The following is a 24,013-nucleotide window of genomic DNA, read 5'->3' as shown; positions in this document are numbered from 1 at the left end:
TCTTACTTGCAGTGTGACCCTGGGCAGATGCCTTAATATTTTTCATTACCTTCCTCATCTGTTTAAAACAAAATAGGGGGGTGTGTGTGATGATAATAGCATGGAGGTTCTAGGATCATTATTACTATTCAATGAGATATATGTAAAGTACTTTTAAACCTTAAATACTTTACTGTTGTTGTTATTATGAATATTATTATATTTATGTTTATTTCTTCATGTAACATGTATTTTCCCATGACATATAGTACTGATATCTGAAACTGTTTTGTTTATTGCATGGAACTTATATCCATGGTATATTATACACATTATTATCATCTAATGATTTATATGATCTAAAACCTCTTTTAGCATGTGCTCATGAATGCTTCTTATACTTTATACATGGATAAAACACTAGGTAGCTGTAGGTATAGTATGCTCTAGTATTGGGATAATCACTTATTCATTATGCTTATACTGGTCTAGATATATATTTTTTATAGATCTGCTGGTGTTAAAGTAAAAGGATTTTATATACATACATACATACATACATACATATATATATATATATATATATATATTTGCTTTAGGGACAATGCAGGGAATATGTCTGTTTAGAATAGTAAAGTATTGCCAAAGAGACTGCAGGTCTGGAGTAATTTCTTGTTTAATTTATTGCTAGAATATATCAGATTCTTTTTTCTTTTGTATTGCAGACATAGTACTGGATATACAGAGATTCAAGGTAAATGACATAGTCAGAGATTGAGAGACATAGTGGCAATAGGAAATCTTTCTCCCTTACATTGACTGTAGCCCTAGGGTATAGAACTCTCTGCTCCACTGGACTATACAATCAAATCAATGTGATGTGAGCTGGGCCTCGATGGGTCCTCTAGAAATGAGTGGAACAGATAACAAAGGAAAGCATGGTTTGGCTGAGAAAAAAAAAAATAGTTTGAAAGGGTAGCTTGCCGTAACCAGCACACAATACTCTGTTCACCAAGAGCTGGAATTTCAAATGACAACATCTATTTTGAGTTTTAGACTGCCTGTCTCCCTTTGGCCCATGCTGTGAAATAGGATGATAGTTACTCTATTGGCACTAAGTCTATACATTTGTCTCTGTTCAACCTCTGAACTAGCATCTGATTTCACCTTAACTATCCAACCAATCCTATCTGTCCTGCCAGTGAAACCAACCTGAATATGTACTGATTCTTCAGTGTCTGTGGAAGCATTATCTTCAATGTACCTAGGTCAAACTCATACATCCATCTAAGTAATTTAAAAATACCTGGGAAATCTTTCCTTTCACTGGAACCACAGGGAGAAAATAAATATTTCTAAATTCATTTTTCAAAAACCAAACTTAGTTAACAGTTGTCTGTATATTACTTCAGTCCTAGCTCTCAAGGAACAGAAATAGATCTATTTCTAGCTCTAATTTAGCCGAGACATTTAATGATATATAATCTTCCAGTTGAACATTCACTTATTCAAAAGGTTACAAGGATACACTTACTTCTGCATCCATACCACACTTGAGTACCAGTCTTGGGCTGATTCTGGGAAAACAAATTACAAATATTACCAAAAACCAGGAAACTCAAAACTAAAGACAAAAAGTAGAGTTAAAAGGGTTTAAGGACTGCATAGAATTACACCGAAGTAGGCAAAGGGAGTTGAAGCCACTTATAAGAGTATTGCCCAAATGTACAGTTAAGATAGCAACATGAAAAATAATACTGAAGACAAATTCTTCCACATAAACTACAATAAATAACTGAGAAGTCTCCTCCCCCAAGGCTATTGATATAGAAAACTGAAAAGAGTTGGAAATAAGTTCTCTATTTTAAACTGTACTAAATGTTGGCCAGAAACCAATGGAGATGGTTACTGGGGATTCACTAGGGAAGCTATCATGAATGAAGGTAAATGCAGAAGTGTGGAGGGAAGTCATGCTAGGAAAATGAGCATGTGTTCTACTGAACATTTTTGAAACCATTCATCTCTTTTTTTTCCCTTTTTTATCATAACAGTATCTTATTTTCTGGTTACATGTAGAGATAGTTTGCAACATTTGTTGTTATAGGATTTCTAGTTCCAAATTTTTCTCCCTCTCTCTCTTTCCTCCCCCCTTCTCGAAGACAGAAAGCAATCTGATAGGTTATATATGTGAAATCAAATTAAACATATTTTGTGCATTAGTCATGTTGTGAAAGAAGAATCAGAACAAAAGGGAAAAAACCTCCAAAAAAAGATAAACAGTATGGTTCAATTTGTACCTAGATTCCACAGTTCTTTTTTCTGCATTTGGAGAGCATTTTTCATCATGAATCCCTTGGAATTGTATTGGACCATTGTATTACTGAGAAAAGTTAAGTCTATCAAAGTTAATCATCACAGAATGTTGCTGTTACTGTGTACAATGTTCTCCTAGTTCTGCTCATCTCTCAGCATCAGTTCATATAATTCCTTCCAGGCTTCTCTGAATTCTACCTGCTCATCATTTCTTATAGGACAATAGTATTCCATTATATTCATATACCACAACTTATTAAGCCATTCCCAATAAATGGGCATTGCCTCAATTTCCAATCCTTTGCCACCACAAAAAGAGCAGCTATAAATATTTTTGTACATGTGGGTCCTTTTCCCTTTTTTATGATCTCTTCGGGATAAAGACCTAATAGTGGTATTGCTGAGACAGAGGGCATGCTCAGTTTTATAGCCCTTTGGGCATAGTTCAAAATTGCTCTCCAGAATGCTTAGGTCAGTTTCCAGATCCACCAATAATGCTTTAGTGTTCTATTTTTTCCTCAACTTCTCCAACATTTATTGTTTTCCTTTTTTGTCATATTAGCCAATCTGACAAGAGTTAAAATTCAGTCTCAGAGACTTCATAACTCTGTGACTCTGGGCAAGTCACCTAACCACTATCTGCCTCAGTTTCCTCAATTGTAAAATGAGGTTAATAATAGCACCTACTTTCCAGGGTTATGATGAGGTTCAAATGAGATCATATCTGAAAAATATTTAGCACACTGTCTGGCATATGATAGATGCTTAATAAATGCCTGTTTTCTAAATAAGTGCTTCTTTCCTTGTACCAGTGCTCCTTAACAGTGTTCCAAACTACTTTGCTGAAGTTCTGAAAATTTTATTTCCTTATGTGTTAAATGATATCCAATCCATCAAGAAGTTTGTTGCCAAGTCCCAAACCAAAGATGTTTCTTATGAGACATTAAACATTCCAATGGCTACTGCCTGAGCTGACCTTATGTATAGGTACAGGAATGAAGGTAGAAGGGAGTTGGAGAGTCAATTAACATGGAGATTTAACATATTTTATTCACAATAATGTTTTAAAAGGTACAAAATAAGAGAGAAAAATTTATTGAATGGTGAGCTAAACTGCATGAGTTCACATATAGACACTCATGTTTTGAGTAGGTTCTCACAATGGGCCAAGGACGCCACATGTTCTGTATCCCCTACATTTGTCTCATCATATGTCTGAGACGAAGGATACTTCGTGCAGTCAAATGTTTCCACTGAATATTGCAACAGAGGTCTATTAATGAAGATGACTTATCAACTTTGGTAGCCTACATGGACTCATTTCCATGGTAGACAAATGATCTTAGATCAATATAATCTTTTTCTTACCTTTCTTTTTTTCTCATTTTTTTAGAATTTTTCCCAGATTACATGTAAAAACAAATTTGAACATAGATTTTTTAGACTTTGTATTCCAAATTCTCTTCGTCCCTTCCTCCAACCTCCCACTTAAGAACTCAATCAATTCAATATAAGCTATACATTAGCAGTTACACAAAACATTTCCACATTGGGCAGGTTGTGAAAGAAAAAAAGACAAAAAAAAAAACCTTTAGAAAAAGCAACTAAAAAAATTATGCTTCAATCTGTATTCAGATACCATCAGTTCTTTTTCTGGTAATGGATTGTGTTTTTCAAAAGTCCTTCAGAGCTGTCTTAGATCATTGTCGGTCAATTAACATTTATCCCTTCTACGTCCCCAGGGGAAGGGGCTTGGTGCTGTGATCTGGAAAATCTGCATAAAATTTTGGGGCCCTCTTTTTTTTTTTTTACCATAGAAGCTGCCTGTTTTGTTTGTTTGTTTGTTTGTTTTTTCCTATCTTGGAATGTTTACTATACCTCATCGTAAAATTTTGGTTAAATTTTGGTCATATACCCTGTGCCATCTGCTGGCCTTTGTGTGGCATCCACAGCTTCCTCAGTACTCTCCAAAAACTATCATTAAATTTCTTATGCCAAGCCACTACATGTAGAAACCATGAAGGGGAAAGTCATGATGTGGAAGGGATAACTATAATTTCACAAACAACAAGAATGACCCATACCATATTAACCTTATTTAATTGAAGTGCTTTTCATTTTGTAATAAGGGCATCTATCAAGGGAATATTTTAACACATACAGACTATGGTATATATTCAAATCAATTCAATTTACCAACCATTCATTAAAGGCCTCACATAGTACAAGATACTCTGTGGGGGAAAGGGATTAAAAAAAATGAAAACAACCATCATAGCCTTAGAGGAGTGAACATTTTGTAGTGTGCAACTACATACCCACCTATCTATGTATCCGTCTGTCTATCTATAACATGTGTATGAAACTATATGCATGTATATAGATATATATATGTTTATATATGTATATGTGTATATTTATGTGTATATATACACACAGAGATGAATACATTTCAGAACACTGATACATTCATGAACACAAATGTCTGGAATGCAACTCCAATTTCATTTCTGTAGCTAACTCCTATTTATGTAATTACATCTATAAATGTAAATATTTTGCAGTACGTATTGAATCCAGCCTTTTCTTTCTCCTAGGACAAACTACTTTGTTACAATGAAAATACACACTAAGTAAATTTTTTTAAAAATTGCAAGAAGGGTGATAATAATGACTAGGAATATTAAACATATGAGGCTCCAGAAAAGGGGGTGGGGAGAAATAGCATGTAGGGAATTAATAAAAATGATGAAAAAAGGGAAGACTAGGGTTATCCATTGCAAACTTCACCTTATTTAAAATATTGCAAGGGGATAGAACTAATTCAACAATAACAATTGGTATTTCCATAGAACTTTAAGACTTTCAAGGGGTTTTCTCCACTGAAACTCTGTTAAATTGGAAGTATGAGTATTATCATTGTAACCATAGTTAGCTAGGACTTAAGGAGACTAAGTTATCTTCCCACAGTCACAAAACTAGTTAAGTGTGGAAGATAGGTTTCAAACTCTAATATTCTAGCTAGCCCTTCCCACTAGTCCCTGATGCCTCATTCTTAACAAAACTTTCTCTTTCTAAGTGGAAACGTTCCATTAGGCACAGCTTTTATCCCCATTTCAAACTAAATAAAGAAGATTGAAAGTGAATCATTTCCTAGTAATTCACTTATTAGATTTGAGACAAGATATTCCTATATAAGATATTTGGAAATGCTAGGAATTGAAAGTCAGATGGTCCCGATCTTCCAAACTAATAGCTTATAAAGCAAATTATGAATTGCTTTAAGCTTTAGAGAGTACTGGCTTTGCACTTGTCAAGTCTTGGGTTCGAATCTACCTCTCATTTTTACTACCTATGTGACCTTTTGTATGTCACTGAATGTGAGAAATGGGTAATTCTCTCCTCTCAATGTGGATATAACAGTCAGTCATACTCCCCTGACCTGTTTGTAGGACAAAGGTCTCAGATCCCCTCCTCCCCCTCAGGTTAGCAAGGTTACATGGTTCAAGAAGCCCTGGTCTCAATTAGGTCCTCTCCAGAGTTCTGTCCATATAAGGAAGTATAAGGTCCACTCCCGAGTTATGCCCATACAAGGAAGAGGGGTGGGAATACTGTGTTCTGATTAGCCTGTTTTTGCATGTAGATTGTAACCCCGACCAGTGATGAAAAAGGGGAAGGTCCATTCACGTTAGGGACTAGGATGTAAAACAGGGCCTGCGAGCCCCCTTTCTGGGCACCCACTAGCTGCACACTAGGGTGCCTCCTTCTCATGAGAAGAAAATAAAGCCTTTGTCACCTCGCTGCTGAGTTCCTGAGAATTATTGAGAAGAGGATGAATTTTTCCCTCACAATTAACTTTTTTTTTTTGCCTTAGTTTCTTCATCTCTAAAATAAAAGAATTGGCTAGATGCCTCTGATTTCTTCTTTGGCTCAAAACTTGATGCTACGACCTTAAACTCTTTTCTTGCGATTATTCTGAGCAATAGGTGGTGATAAATGTACTCACCCCTACTTCCACATAGGAGGAAACTGACAAAGCAAGAAACTGTAAAGTGGTTGTCACAACTGATAATCAAATACGTATTTAAAAGGAGAACTCATGTCTCAAATTCAGAAACTTCTAGAAACTAAACATAGTGTTTTTCAAATGACAGTTCACTGCATCTCCACAACATAAAACATGACTTATTAGATTTTCTCTCTCAAACTCTACCCTGGTAGTTATAAACATTTGACTTTTAATGGGTTGTCTTCCTTATATTTGGAGCAAATTTTATAATTTAAATGCTCCAACTGAGCTTTTTTTCTTTTTAAGTGATATCATTTGCCATTATCTTGTTCTGCATGATTCCCCACCTTTTACTTTCCCCCAACTTGTGGCCAAAAAGTTCAGTTAAGCAAAACAACCTAATATATTGACCATACCTAACAGTATATGCCATATTCTGTATTTATAATCTACTACCTCCTTCCTGAGAGGAAATAATTATGTTTCAATCATGAGGTCTTTAATTAAAGATTGACCACTGCATTTCTCTGAATCCTGACAACTGTTAGCTATCATTTTCCCTCATGTTATTTTTTTTTTTGTAATTTTGTATATTATTTTCTAGGTTCTGCTTATTTTGCTCTGTATCAGTTCAAAACTTTTTCCCAAGCTTGTCTGATGTGTTCATACATATAACGAATTACAGTGCAATAATATTCCAGTACATTCACATATCACAATATTTTGAGTCATTTTACAAGAAATAGTTACCCATTTTGTTCCCAGTTTTTCCACCCAGGCAAGTCTTAGAAACAAAGAATATCAACTGGTAGGAATCTTAGAAGTCATCTTATTCAATCCCTTCATTTCTTAGATGAAGAAACAGAGACTTAGAAAAGTAAATTGACTTGTCTATGATCACTAGTAGACAGTCAATAAGAATTTATGTGTTTATATGTACAAGGTATTGCTAAATATTTTAATACAAGTACCATAAAAAATAAAATAAAATAAAATTTATGGCCTCTAGATTATATATTCTAATGCAGGAATGCAACACATAAAAGGAAACTGAAAGGGGTGGAAGGAATTACTCAGCCTGGGGACATTATTACTGGGTGAGAAATGAAGGTAAGTATTTATTTATTTATTTATTTATTTTCTATTTTTAAATATTTTTTAGTGAGGCAATTGGGGTTAAGTGAATTGCCCAGGGTCACACAGCTAGTAAGTGTTAAGTGTCTGAGGCTGGACGTGAACTCAGGTACTCCTGACTCCAGGGCCGGTGCTCTATCCACTGCGCCACCTAGCTGCCCCTAAGGTAAGTATTTATACAGTGCCTACCATCCGTCAGGATAAGTACTTAAAAAGAATAAATATTATCTCTCATTTCATCCTCTCAACAATTCTGTAAGGTAGGTTCTATTATTGCCCATTTCCCATTTTATAGTTGAAGAATCAGAGAAAACCTTAGGTTAAGTGACTCACCCTGGTTCATATAGATAGAAAGAAGTCTCTGAGGCCAGATAGGAACTTAGATGTTTCTGTTACCAAAACGTGTACTTTATCTATTCATTGTACCATCCAAAGAAAGGGGAATTAGGGGCAGAGGTACTCCTGAGGTGTTAAACTGAGAACTGAAGTAATCCTGTAAGATGAAGAGTTTTCTGGGGCATGATGGAAAAGGTGAGAATACAGCTTAATGAATTGTAAGTTGCAGAGTCAAGATTCAAACCTGGGTTCTTGGACTGCAGATATATAGTTCTTTTCAGTGTACTGTGAGATTTAAAATTGGATATTAGATCATAAATCTCCCCTACTTAACCTTTCCCTTAATTTATCTCCCAAACTAGTAAATGGAAGCAGCTTTTGGTTTTCTAGATAGACCTTTTTATTTATAGTTATGATAGTCACAAGGTGATGTTGATTAGAAGGATAGGAAAGTAGAAACACAATACAAATCGTCTTAAGTCTAAGCTTAGTCTATATTCCTTATAAAAACTCACCAAACCGAAAAAGGCCACCTTTGGAGAGAGAGTCTGTGCCGCGCCGTCAGGAGTCCCGCCAAGCAGGCAAAAGGCCTCCTCTCGTTCTCTCCACCCCGGAAGTCAAAAAACCCGGCAGGCAGTCTGACATGCGCAGCAGGCGGCCTGTACCCGGCAGGCAGTCTGACATGCGCAGCAGGCAGACTGTTCATCTCCTCCCCAAAAGGGTGGTCCTTGAAAAACTGGCGTCTTTCAGTTATTCTAACCGACTGTTAAAAACTTTCATATTTTACCACAGTACCACATTGCTTTCTTACTGGCAAAAATTATTTGAAAGGGTCTTCTGATGTTTTGACTTATGGGAAGTTCTATTGCAGAATAATGAACACATACATGATTTTCACCAAGTTTTAGTCTTCACTATACCAATGATTAGCTTGATGAGTTCAGAATAAAGTAGCCCCAAATGTCCTCTCCCCAGAAGGCCTTCTGAAATTGGACTGTCTAAGTCTAAAGTTTGACTTTGGAATTGTGTTTTCTTTGTCCTTGACAGGGTATTAAGAAAGAATATCAAAGCAACTGGCTTTGCACATTCTTTTTACAAAAAAAAAGAAAAATGTTTCCAAAATAGACACTCATTAAAGTTCAGTATCTGCATACTCCCTTTAATTAGTTCTAATTAGTCCCTCCACGTACACAAATATTAAAGCAAGGATAATGGATATTTGAATCTGAGGAAAGACAGTTTCCAAGGACTCAGCAGTCTGTCTTTCCATGGTGGAGATTTTTACTGATCTTTCATAGGTATGTTTGTTTAGTATAGCTTGTGGAACTAGAAGCAAGAGTTCATAGAGAAAGACACATCAGTTGCGAGTCTCATTATTGTTTATTTCCCTTTCTTTTAATAACACTCCTATTTTTAATTTGTCAGCAGTAAAGTGTTTGAGGATTTTGTACACTGCTATTTGAGAATTCCAAAAACTACAGTCAGCATATCAATGCAATGTGCCCTGCTAGAGCAGACAGTGGGGAAAAAATGTCACTGTCTATTTAAACACCTGCACATTTAGATAGGACCTGGGCATTATTAATATATTGTAAGGATTCCATCTCCAAGATGAGTCAAATGTGATCTTCTCCCCAGCAGCTTTTATTCTGACCTAGAATAAATCTTAAACCCCACACAAAGGCTGAGGTAGCAGTGTCTTTATTAATCAAATAGGAAGAATGGAGCATTTTTAATACCATAAAAATGCATCCTTATTTCTGAGAGGCTACCAGAGTGTAAATACATCTCTCATTTATTCTTTCAATACTGGACATGGCTTAGCATGACCTCCAAAATCACCTCTGTGGATGACTATCTCTCTGAATGAAGCAGGATAATTGTTTGCAACTCTGACTAAATCCTGATCTTTAATAAGGAATATAACTTTTTATTTTCTAGTGGGACAGTGAAATACTCTTCACCTAATGTTGAGGGAAGAGGGATTGAGATTTTTCTTTCCTCTTTAGAATGATGTAGACCCATACATTTTTTTTTCCTTTGGGTTTATTAGGATTTAAATTTATTTCCAGGGAAATACCATATTTTTGTAAATTGACTTTGACATACTTTGTCTTTATTTTGTGTGCCTTTAATCTTCTTTATCAGCATCATTTTATCCCTTATTTCCGTTCATAAAATAATTTGTTCTAAGCAAAGGAACTCAAACTTCACAGTGATAACTAAATGTAGAAAGCACCAGGCTTAGAGCCTTATCATTCCCAGGGATTTACAGTTTTGCATTTAACAAAGTTTTAAGCTAAAGGAATGAATATCTAAATGGAATTTCAGACATCAATGAATGTAATATAAATATATTTTATTCAACAGAACAATAATGGCAATCACAAATCATACTTTGTAGGAAGTTTACTGCCTTTTTTTTTTAAGTGAGGCAATTGGGGTTAAGTGACTTGCCCAGGGTCACACAGCTAGTAAGTGTTAAGTGTCTTAGGCCGGATTTGAACTCAGGTACTCCTGACTCCAGGGCCGGTACTCTATCCACTGTGCCATCTAGCTGCCCCCTTTTCTGTCTATACATAAGACCAACACTTACTATGTCAGAACATTTAGCATTACTTCAATTATTCTTGCTAGTTAAAATAGTAAAATTAACTCAGAAAAAAACAAACAACTCTAACAATGATACAAAATGGAGTCTCTTTGGTTCCCTTATTTCCCCTTGTCTGATCCATTGGAGGGTAAACCTCCCACAAATCATTATCTGCAAGTCTATAATCTAAAGGATTTTTATATGATCATTGTCATCAGAGCCCATTAATTTGGGACTAGCTACTAGGCCATTTCCTGAAGCCAGGTCAACCAAGAAGAAGGATTCTACATGGGGACACCTGGGGTGGGTAGTTTGGTTTCTGCTATGATGTTTTTAATTTTCTAAAGGCTCATGACAGTCTTCCCATATAAGTTAATATAGGAACAATAAGACTGATTGATTATAGCACAGGCCCCTTCTTATAAAGTGGTAATACATTCTAAGACCATATGATTTTGTAAGACCATTTGTACTAAAGAATCTACCTCAATTTAAAGGGAGATAAAAGTCTCACTAGTAGCTTGGGTCAATTTGTTAAGTTTAAGTTAGAGGTTTATAGCAACCTATTCCAGTGCAAAGACCTCAATATATAGGATTAGAGAGCAGAACTTAATCCCTTTTCTAGGTTGTTTTGGAGGGTTCTGGATTATAGCCACATCCCCCTAGCTAGGATCTTTTCTCTCTTTTTTTTTTTTTTTGGTGTTTAAACTACCATGCCCCCAGGTTTCTGATAAATTTTTTCCCCACTAATCCTATGGTGTGATTAAAAACTGATATTGGTGAGAGCCAAGATGGCAGAGAGAAGTCAGCAAGTTGCCTGAGCTCTCCTTTGGTTACCTCAAAAAGAACATTAAATCAAGCCTCTGGACTGATTCTGAAACTACAGAACCTGCAAAGAGACAGAGACACACAGTCTTCCAACCAGAGATATTTTAGAAGACTTCAGGAAAGGTTGGTTACACTTGGGCAAAAGGGAGGCACAGTGCACCACAGTGGACCACAGTATGGAGAGGGTGTGGTAAAAAGTTTTAACAGTTGGTTAGTGATAATGGAGAGACGCCAGTTTTTTGAAGGACCACCCTTTCGGGGAGGAGACCAACGGCCGTGCATGGGCTACACACGTCAGTCTGGCTGCTAAAGGCAAGGAAAGAACGGAAGTGAGGTCTTTTGCTGGCTCTCCTGGTCCGATGACTGTGCTGCTCAGACAGTCACTGACTAGAGTTCGACTTGGCCCGGCTCACCATTTGCAGCACGTGCCTGACTCGCCTCTCCCCCTCAAAGGTGGCCTTGGGTTTTTGGTGAGTTTTATACAGAATATAGACTAAGTTTAGACTTAAGACCATTTGTTTTGTATTTCTACTTTCCTATCCCTCTAATCAACATCACCTTGTAACTACCAAACAATAAAAGCTCTAACTAGAGAACAGAGGCTTCTTTACCTTACTGATCTGGGAGATAAATTAAGGGAAAGGTTAAAGAGGGGAGATTAATGCTCTAGTATCCAATTTTAAATCTCACAGAGGGTCAGGGCAAGTCAGCAGGAAACTCTAGGCCAAAGCTGAGCAACTGAGGCCCCTAGATCCTGGCTCAACAAGCTGGTGGCACAGAAGGCTAGTGATGAATCCTACCAGCACCAGACAAGGGTAGCCTGCCAGCTAGAGGGCTACCAGCATAATAGGCATGACCAGACCTGGCCATCCCAGCATGCCTTGAGCAAGCCGAGGGCAATGAGAAATCCACAAGCCATAGAGGACTCAGTGTAGAAAGCCAATGATACAGCCCCTATAGCCTAGCACAAGAAGCTTGGAACAGGGAACCTGGTGCCCCCAGAGCAGACCTCACCTTAAAAAAAAAAAAGCTGCAATACATGTAAGAAACAAAAAACAGCTCTTACCATTGAGAGCTTCTGTGTGGACAGGGAAGAGGTAAACACAAACTCAGATGAGGATAATGCTCTCAAGTTGCCTACATGTAAAGCCTCAAGAGGGAAGATGAATTGGTCTCAAGAACAAAAAGCCTTCTTGGAAGAGCTCAAAAAGGATTTTAAAAATCAACTGAAGGGGCAGCTAGGTGGCACAGTCGATAAAGCACTGGCCCTAGATTCAGGAGGACCTCTGTGAGATTTAAAATTGGATACTAGGATCTGGGAATATATGGCTTTCACTATCTATGTTCCATTCCTCCCCAAGACCCCATCATTCCTGTGCCCTCCTCTGAGAGAGACCTTGGTTACCATTATTCTAGTACTGCCTTTATGTATTCCTCCGAAAAGTTCTATTTCTATTTTGATTTCGCCTGTAATTAGAATTAGAACTTCTTCTCCAAGTCCTACATTCCCTCAATTCATGCCCCTCCTTACGACAGTAACAACACACCTTAGTGTCCTTGTTCTGGTATTCACATGGCTGACTAGGAATCGCTGGTGCTAGAATACTCTGTTTAGGGTGATCTGGACCTTCCTCACATGAGTCAAAGACATAATTTGCAAGGTCCTTAATTCTATCAGCTGTTAAGCTCCTCCAATCTGGACATTGAGTCAGAAAATATTTGCGTACTTCTGGCAGTGAATTACAAATAAACATGTTGAGAATAATATAAGAATCTTTTAAATCAATTGGATCCAATCTGGTATATTGCCTGGCAGTCTCACAAAGTCTATCATAAAATCTGCTTGGTCTTTCATTAGCCTCCTGAAATGTGCTCATAAATTTCATCCAGTTTTCGGGTTTTCTAGAGCGTAATTCCATTCCCTTCAGAAGTGTTTCCCTAGCGTTTTTTAATCTTTGGAATTCCCTGTTGTTATTATAATTCCACTCTGGATCCTTTAGAGGCCATTCCACATCGGCCTTACCCTTCCCAACAAGGGCATTTCCTGCTGAGATAATATCTGTAATCTCAGTTGGGGACAGTAAAGTTTCCGTAAAGCAAGTAACATCAGCCCAAGTGGGTTGATATATATTAAATATAGTCCTTAACTGTGAAACTACAACGTTTGGATGTTTCTCAAAACTAGGGAAGATTGCTTTCCATGAGCTCAAGTCAATTGGTGTAAAGGGGTTATATTTTCTAACCTGATTTGGCACTCCCTTTTTATTATGTTCTATAGCTTCCTGCAAGGGAAGTAGTTTCTGCTGATTTGATTCTAAAGACTGGCCAATATCTGTTTCTGTAACTGGGTTACCTCCAGTAGGGGGAGCTATCTTAGCATCTCCCTTGCCACGTGGTGAAGCTGAGTTACCTTCAGCAGAGGGAGCCATCTTGGCCTCTCTTTTGCCACGTGGTTCCTTCTACTTCATAACCATGATAATACTCATAATAAGAGTTATGGTCATGTTAACTATTGTGAGTATGGTATTACGATTTATTTCAACTGCAGGCATAAAATTCCTACTAATATTAAACACATTTTCAGTGGAGACAGTTACACTCATACCATTATACCAAAAAGATTTTGCTATGTGAGTGAGGAGGAGACCGATAGCACAATGAAGGAATACTGAGTAAACTAGATGTCTAAATTTGGACAGTATGGTACCCCAACACGCTCCAATGCAAAAAAACAAAAAAAACAAAGGGAAAATGATATGTTCAATCATATTTTAAACTGAACTGGCTTTTTCCTTTAAAACAAGGCTTTTAGAGGCTTAAAGTCTTTAAGGGAGATTAGGCAAAGGGAAAGTCCATGGAGGGGGGGGGGTATTTGGAAAATCCACTGAATTAGCTGGCTTGTGGCCAAACTAGGGAGGGTGGGAGGGTCCTTAAGGTCCCTTCCGGGGTCACCAAACTGTGAGATTTAAAATTGGATACTAGAGCATTAATCTCCCCTCTTTAACCTTTCCCTTAATTTATCTCCCAGACCAGTAAATGGAAGAAACCTCTGGTCTCTAGTTAGAGGTTTTATTGTTTGGTAGTTACAAGGTGATGTTGATTAGAGGGATAGGAAAGTAGAAATACAAAACAAATAGTCTTAAGTCTAAGCTTAGTCTGTATTCCGTATAAAAGTCACCAAAAACCCAAAGCCACCTTTGGGGGGAGAGTGTGTCAAGCACGTGCTGCTAATGACGAGCCAGGCCGAGTCCAACTCCAGTCAGTGTCTGTGTGTGCAGAGCAGTCATTGGATCAGGAGAGCAGGAAAGACATCCCACTTCCGTTCTCTCCTTGCCTTTTAAGCTCACACCCCAGAAGTGGAGTGCTTAGCAACCAGACTGGCGTGCCTAGCCCATGCATGGCCGTCAGTCTCCTCCCCAAAAGGGTGGTCCTTCAAAAACTGGCATCTTTCCGTATTCACTAACCAACTGTTAAAACTTTTTACCACACCTCAGTTCAAATATGGCCTCAGGCACTTGACACTTACTAGCTATGTGACCCTGGCCAAGTCACTTAACCCTCATTGCCCTGCAAAAAAAAAAAAAAAAGAAAAAAAAATCAATTGAGAGAAATGGGGAGAGAAATGAAAGCAACACAAGAAAATTATGAAAAAAGAATCGGCAGCTTGGAAAAGGAAGCACAAAGATTGACTGAAGAAAATAGCTCCTTAAAAAATTCATTTGGACAAATGGAAAAAAAAAGTGCATAATCTCACTGAAGAAAACAATGCCTTAAAAATTAAAATTGCATAGTTGGAAGATAATGACTCCATGAGACAACAGGAATCAGTCAAACAGAATCAAAAGAATGAAAAAATAGCAGAAAATGTGAAATAACTCATTGGAAATACAATTGACCTGGAAAACAGATCCAGGAGAGATAATTTGAGAATTACTGGACTGCCTGAAAGCCATGAACAGAAAAAGAGTCTAGATACCATATTCCAGGAAATTATCAAGGAGAACTGCCCTGATAAAGAATCAGAGGATAAAATCATCATTGAAAGAATTCACTGATCACCTCCTGAAAGAAACCCCAAAAGGAAAACTCCAAGGAATATTGTAGCCTAATTCCAGGATTATCAGGTGAAGGCAAAAATACTCCAAGCAGCCAGAAAGAAGCAATTTAAATATCATGGAGCCACAGTCAGGATTTCTCTGGGCATGGCAGCTTCAACGATAAAGGATCACAAGCCTTGGAATATGATATTCTGGAAGGCAAAGGAGCTTGGATTGCAGCCAAGAATCTATTACCCATAAAAACTGAGCATTCTGTTTCAGGGGAAAACATGGACATTCAGTGAAATTAGGAACTTTCAAGGTTTCCTGATGAAAAGACCAGAACTGAATAGAATACTCAATTTTAACATACAAGACTTAAGAGAAGGTTAAAAAGGTACACAGGGGGAGAAAGTTTCTCAATAAGGTTAAACTGTTTACATACCTACATGGGAAAATAATACTTATAATAACATAATAATACTCAAGAAATGTATACGTATTTGGGCAGACAGAAGGATTATACACAGAGGATATAAATATAAATTGTCTTTGATGTGATGATATAAAGAAAATTAAGGGGTTAAAAAAGAAGTTTATAGGGAGAAGAGGAAAGGGGAGGTAGAATGGGGTAAATTGCATCATATGAAGAGGTGCAAAAAACCTATTACAATAGAGGGAAAGAATGGAGGGGTGAACATTGTTTCAACCTTACTCTCACTAGATTTGATTCAAAGAACGAATAACATATACATTCATTTGGATAAAGAAACTTAGCTTATTCTTTAGGGAAGTAAAAGGGTAAGGGGAAAATGGCGGACTGATAGAAAAGAGGGCAGAACCAAGGGAGAAAAGGGTAAAGAAAAGGGGGGGGCATGATAAAAGGGAGGGAACATTGGGGAAGGGAGGGGTAAGAAGCAAAACATTTGTGAGGAGGAATAAGGTGAAAGAAGTGGGAGAAATACAAGGGGACTAAATAGAATGGAGGGGAATAGACAGTAATAATAAATGTGAATGTGAATGGGATGAACTCTACCATCAAACAGAAGTGAATAGCAGAATAGATTAAAGACCAGATTCCTACAATATGCTGTTTACAACAAACATATTTGAAGCAGAAAAATGCACACAAAGTTAAAGTAAAAGGTTGGAGCAGAATAAATTATTCTTCAGCTAAAGTAAAAAAAAAAAAAGGGGTAGGAATCTTTATCTCAGACAAAGAAAAGGCAAAAATAAACCTAATTAAAAGAGATAAGGAAAGAAACTACATCTGGCTAAAAGGTACTATAGATAATGATGTAATAGGAATACTAAACATCTATGTGCCAAGCGGTATACCATTCAAATTCTTAGAGAACTTAAATGAGTTACAAGAGGAAATAGACAGCAAAATTATACTAGTGGGGGATCTGAATCTTTGCTTCTCAGAATTAGATAAATCTAGCCACAAAATAAATAAGAAGGAAGTTAAAGAAGTGAATTGAATAGAATGTTAGAAAAGTAAGACAGGATAGATGTCTGGAGAAAATTGAATGGGGATAGAAAAGAGTAAACCTTTTCTCAGCAGTACGTGGCACATTTTCAAAAATTGACCATGTATTAGGGCACAAAAACCTCATAGAAAAATGTAGAAAGGTAGAAATAGTAAATCCATCCTTTTCAGATCATGATCCAATAAAAATTACATGTAATAAAGAGCCATGGAAAGGTAAAATGAAACTTAATTGGAAACTAAATCATTTCATTTGAGAAGAATGAGTGGGGCATACAACAAATCATAGAAACAATCAATAACTTCATGCAAGGGAATGACAATAATGAAACAACATACCAAAATCAATGTGATGCAGCCAAAGCAGTGCTTAGAGGAAATTTTAAAGCTCTAAATGCTTACATCAATAAAAATGAGAAAGAGGAGATTGGTGAATTGGACATGCAACTTAAAAAGCTAGAAAATGAACAAATTAAAAATCCCCAATTAAATACTAAATTAGAAATCTTGAAAATTAAGGGAGAAATTAATAAAATTGAAAGCAAGAAAACTATAGAATTAATAAAATTAAGAGCTGGTTTTATGAAAAATAACAATAAAATAGATAAGTCATTGGTTAATTTGATTAAAAAAAAAGAAAGAAGAAAACCAAATTACTAGTATCAAGAAGGAAAGGGGTGATTTTATCACCAATGAAGTGGAAATTAAAGCAATAATTAGGAAAACTTTGCCCAACTGTATACCAATAAACTTGACAATCTAAATGAAATGGATATTTACAAAAACACAAACTGCCCAGGTTAACTGAAGAGGAAATAAAATCCTTAAATAAGCCCATATTAGAAAAAGAAATTGAATAAACCTTTATTGAACTCCCTATGAAAAAATCTCCTGGAACAGATGGATTTACAAGTGAATTTTACCAAACATATAAAGAACAACTAATTCCAATATTATACAAATTATTTGGGAAAATTGGTGAAGAAAGAGTTCTACCAAATTTCTTTTGTGACACAAATATGGTGTTAATACCAAAACCAGGCAGAGCCAAAACAGAGAAATAAAATTATAGACCAATTTCCCTAATGAATATTGATGCAAAAATCTTAAATAATATATTAGCAAGGAGATTACAGCATTTCATCACCAGGATAATACACTATGACCAGGTGGGATTTATTCCAGGAATGCAGGGCTGGTTCAACATTAGGAAAACAATCAATTCAATCAACCACATCAATAAGAAAACTAACCAAAATCATTTGATTATCTCAATAGAAGCAGAGAAAGCTTTTGACAAAGTACAGCACCAATTCCTAGTAAAAACATTAGAGAGCATAGGAAAAGGTGGAGCTTGCCTTAAAATAATAAGCAGTATCTACCTAAAACCATCTGCAAGTATTATATGTAATGGAGATAAGTTAGAGGCCTTCCCAATAAGATCAGGGGTGAAACAGGGATGCTCACTATCCCCTCTATTATTTAAGGTTGTACTAGAAATATTAGTTTTAGCAATATGAGAAAACTAGAATTAAAGGAATTAGAATAGGCAAGGAGAAAAAAATGCATCACTCTTTGCAGATGATATAATGGTATACTTAGAGAATCAACTAAAAATCTTATTGAAACAATTAACAACTTTATCAAAGTAGCAGGATATAAAATAAATCCACATAAATCATCAGAATTTCTATACCTGACCAAAAAAGTCCAAGAGCAAGAGGTAGAAAGAGAAATTACATTTTAAGTAATGGTAGAATATATAAAATACTTCAGAGTCTATTTGGCAAGACAAACCCAGGAACTCTCTGAAACCAATTACAAAACACTTTTCACACAATTTAAATCAGATTTAAATAATTGGAAAAATATCAATTGCTCATGGATAGGCTGAGCTAATATAATAAAAAATTACTATTCTACCTAAATTAATTTAATTATTTAGTGCCATACCAATCAGTCTACCTAAAATTATTTCATAGAGCTAGAAAAAATATTAACAAAATTAGTCTGGAAAAAAAGGGTCAAGAATATCTAGTGAACTAATGAAAAAAAAATGCCCAGAAACATGGTATAGCTGTACCAAATCTGAAGTTCTACTATAAATCAGCAGTAATCAAAACTATTTGGTACTAGTTAAGAAATAGAGTGGTGGATCAATGGAATAAGTTAGGCACAGGAGACATAGTAGGAAATGATTTTAGTAATGTACTGTTTGATAAACCCAAAAAATCCAGCTTCTGGAATAGGAACTCAGTATTTGACAAAAACTTCTGGGAAAACTGGAAGATAGTATGGCAGAAATTAGGCATAGACCAACATCTTATGCCTTATACTAAAATAAGGTCAAAATGGGCACATGATTTATGCATAAAAGGTGATACCATAGGTAAATTAGTAGCAGAAGGAATAGTTTACCTCTCAGATCTTTGGAAAGGAGAACAGTTTATGACCAAACAAGAGATAGAGAATATTATGAAATGCAAAATGGATGATTTTGATTGCATTAAATTAAAAAGGCTTTGTACAAACAGAATCAATGCATCCAAAATTAGAATGGAGACAGAAACTTGGGAAACAATTTTTATAGCCAGTATTTCTGATAAAGGCCTCATTTCTAAAATATATCAGGAAATAAATCAAATTGATAACAAACCAAATCATTCCCCAATTGAGAAATGGTCAAAGGATATGAACAGGCAGTTTTCTAATGAAGAAATCAAAACTATCTATTACCATATGAAGAAATGCTCTAAATCACTCTTGATTAGAGAAATCCAAATTAAAACAACTCTGAGGTACCACCTGACACCCATCAGATTGCATAATATGACAAAAAATAGAAATAAATGTTAGTGAAGCTGTGGAAAAATTGGAATTCTAATGCATTGTTGGTGGGGTTGTGGACTGATCCAACCATTCTGGAGAGCAATTTGGAATTATGCCCAAAGAGCTGTACATAACCTTTGACCCAGAAATACCTCTATTAGGTCTTTTTCTCAAAGAGATCATAAAAAAGGGAAAAGGGCAACATGTACAAAAATATTCATAGCTACTCTTTTTGTGGTGGCAAGGAATTGGAAATTGAGGCATTGGCCATCAATTGTGGATTGGCTAAACAAATTGGGGTATATGAATGTAATGGAATACTATTGTGCTGTAAGAAATGATGAGCAGGCAGAGTTCAGAGAAACCTGGAAGGACATCCATGTTGAGTAAAATGAGCAGACCCAGGAGAACATTGTACAGTATCATCAACATTATGTGTTGATCAACTGTGATAGACATGATTCTTCTCAGCAATACAATGTTCCAAGATAATTCCAAAGGACTCATGATGGAAAATGCTCTCCAAATCCAGAAGAAAAAAAACCTGTGGAATCTAGATGCAGATTGAAACATACTATTTCTATTGTTTTTATTGTTGTTGTTTTGCTTTTTTGAGGTTTTTTTCCTTTTTGCTGTGATTCTTCTTTCACTGCATGACTATTGCAGAAATGTTTAATGAGATTGTACATATATAACCTATATCAGATTACTTGCTCTCTTGGAGATGGGGAAGGGAGGGGAAGGAGGGAAAAAATTTGAAACTAGAAATCTTATAAAAATAAATGTTGAAAAGTATTTCAACATGCAACTGGAAAATAATAGCATACTTTTATGGGACAAAAAAGGACAACTGCCAACCAATCAGCCTAAAATCATAAGGTGAAGATACTAGTTTAAAGGGAATATACTAACTTCTAAGAAAGTCTAAGCTGCTAAGTAATTGCCTTAAAAAGTAATTTCTTAGGGGCAGCTAGCTGGCACAGTGGATAGAGCACTGGCCCTTGAGTCAGGAGGACCAGAGTTCAAATCTGGCCTCAGGCACTTAACACTTACTAGCTGTGTGACCCTAGGCAAGTCACTTAACCCCAATTGCCTCACAAAAAAAGGAATAGTTCTATTCTACTGAGACAAAAAAGAACCAGTTTATGCCTTCCTCATCTCTTCAGATATTCATTGGAAACATTAACTGCCACCACCCCTATTGTTACAAGTCTTTTCTCCTCCAAGCTAGAGATGTTTCTAGCTTTCAACTGCCCCTTGCATCATATGATAATAAGGGCCTTTATCAAGCTATTCAAAGTCCTTTGAAATGCAGTTGAGGAATGAGAACAAGCAACATCATTAGCTAGCATTTATATATGATTTCAAGATTTGAAAAGCACTTCACAAATATTTTATCCTCAAAATAATCCTTGGAGGTAGATGCTATTATTATTTCCATTTTACAGATGAGGAAAGTGAGGCAAAATATCTAAATGATTTTTCAAAGGCCATATAGCTAGTCCATGTCAAAGTCCAGACTTGAATTCAGGTATCCCTGACCTTAGGCCTAGTATTTTATTTAGATGAATATTAATTTTGCACATATATTATAGTTAAGGATAGTTAAAGATTGGTAGAATTAAGGAAATTTAGAAGGTCGTTTTACTTGCATTTGTAAGAGTAAAGTTGCTCATGTGTTCTAACATATAGAGAAGAAAATCCCTTTAAGATGTTAATTTTTCATGTGATAGTTATTATAAAGGACAGAAAGAAGTATATGACATGAACCCTACCATCAAAGAAAAACAATGTGTTATATGGAAAGGACACTGGATTAGAAATTAAGCCATGAGGGACCTAAAATCACCTTTACTTCCCAATGATGTAAGTTCTAGTCTAGCTATCTGGCTAGCTAGTTATCACTTTAAGTAAGTCACATTCTATTACAACTTCAATTTTCTCTTATTTAAAAGAGGAAAAAATATAACATTCAGGTTTTCTAACATGTACACAGTTGGATCAAATAGAAGTAGCTAGGTGGCACTGGGGATAGAGCGCCAAATCTTTGGTCAGGGTGACCTGACTTCAAATTCAGCCTTGGTCATTTACTGTTTGCGTGACGCTAGGTTAAGTTGTGTCTTTCTTTTTCCTCATCTGTGAAATGGGACAGTGATAACACCTATTTCTCAGTGTTGTGGTGGGGCTGAAATGTGATATTATTTGTAAAGTTATTTGCAAATCTTAAAGTCATATATAAATGTTCACTATTATTAAATAGGGAATACCTGAGTCTTGGATATTCTACACTAAAATTTTTCAGTTTTAATCCTCAATTTCATTAACAATGTATCAGTGTTAATTCCTATGAAAATCAAGGCACATGAAGATTAGAAAAGGCCATTATATTTAGTAATTAATAAATCCTTGATCACCTTCATCAGAGCCTTTCAAGAGAGTGATATGAATGTAATATAGGTTATTGAGGGTTGAGGAGTGAGAGGGTGAGGGAAATTAATTACAGAATGTTCTTTCTAGAGCTTTAGCTTTTTTAGGAGAAGAGAAGAATGATAGTTTGACAGAGTGGCAGCATCAAAGGAAAGGTGTTTTTTTTTGTGTTGTTTTTTTAGTTGAGCATGCTTTCAAGAAGTGAGGAGGGGCAAGAGGAGGAGAATGTCAGGTGTGATACATTATATGGAAGTAGAGACATATGTGAAAGAATTAGTTTTGTTTGCAGGAATATCATCTCAGCAGTTGAGACTGGAGGGGAGGGTTGGATCAGATCAGAGAGGACATAAAGTTTAAGACAAGGAAGGAAGGGAGACAAGGGATCTTGGAATAAATAGCTTAAGTTTTGGCAATAAGGAAAGACATATGCCAAGATATGTTGGAGTCAGAGTAACAACCAAAATTTATGTGGCATTTTAAAGTTTGCAAAACACTATAATATGCTATCTCATTTGATACAACAATTCAGGCAGCTAAATGTTATTCTTAATCGCATTTTACAGATGAAGACACTGTAGATCAAGGAAGTTCAATGACTTATCAGGACTCACATAGCTCACAAATATCTGAAGTGAGATTTTAATTTAGGTCTTCACAACTTCAAAACCTGGAAAAATTTAGATGAATTGATTCTGACTAAAATGAGTAGTACCAATAGAACATTGTACACAGTATCAACAACATTGTGTGATGATCAACTGTGATAGAATTAGCTCTCCTCAGAAATACAATCAACCAAGACAATGCAAAAAGACTCAAGATGGAAAATGTTTTCCACATTCGGAAAAATAACTTTAGAGTCTGAACACATATTGAAGCATATGACTTTCACTTTTGTTGGTGTTGAGTTTTTTGTTTGTTTCTTCTTTCTTGTGTTTTTTTTTCTTTTGTTCTGATTCTTCTCTCACATGACTAATGTGGAGATATGTTTAACATGTTTGTCATGTATAACCTATATCAAATTGTTTGCTGCCCTAGAGAGGGAGGAGGAAAGGGAGGGAGGGAGAAAATTGGAGAACTCAAAATCTTTCAAAAATGAATGATGAAAACTATATGTGTAACTGGAAAAAGATAAACTACTATTAAGAAAAGAAGTGTGACAAGCAGGATGGTTTGTAGAAATAAACCTGGAAAGACTTCCATGAAGTGATACAAAGAAATGTGAAGAGAACATTGTATGCAATAACAGTAATATTACATGATGAATTGTAAATGACTTATTATTATCAAAAATAGAATGATCCCAGACAATCCCAAAGGACTCATGATGAAACATGCTATCCTCCTCTAGAGGAAGAACTAATATTTTATGAATATAGATTGATGCATACTATTTTTTACTTTCATTCATTCATTTTTGTTGTTGTTCTAAATTTCTTGTACAAAATGACTAAAATGGAAATGTTTTACATGATTTCTCATGTGTAACCTAGGTCAGGTTGCTTGACATATCAGGGAGAGGAAGGAACAAGTCAGGGATAGAATTTGGGACTCAAATCTTTAAAAAACAATAAATGTTAAGAATTGTTTTAACATGTAATTAGTGGAAAATAAAATATTTCTTTTAAAACTTAATTAGAGGGGGCAGCTAAGTGGTACAGTGGACAAAGTACTGGCTCTGGATTCTGGAGGACCTGAGTTCAAATCTGGCCTCAGACACTTGACACTTACTTGCTGTGTGACCCTGGGCAAGTCACTTAACCCCCATTGTCCTGCAAAAAAAAAAAGATAATTAGAGAAGAAAGCAATGCTTTACAGCTATGAGGCCCCAGTTAAAGTTAGATCTCAGGAATTTCAGTGAACATGTATTTTGTAACTTCCTCCAAAAATAATTGGCTGATCAGGATTAGAAGGAAAGAAGGTAGATAATAATAACAGTTAAAATTATATAAAATTCTATAGTCTATATAGGAATTAATGAATGAATTAAACAGTTATTATTAAGTACTTACTAGTTATAAAGCACTCATCTAAGT

This window comes from Dromiciops gliroides, chromosome 3 (assembly GCF_019393635.1).
Source record: "Dromiciops gliroides isolate mDroGli1 chromosome 3, mDroGli1.pri, whole genome shotgun sequence".
NCBI lineage: Eukaryota > Metazoa > Chordata > Mammalia > Microbiotheria > Microbiotheriidae > Dromiciops > Dromiciops gliroides.
Note: the sequence above shows the minus strand (reverse complement) of the source record.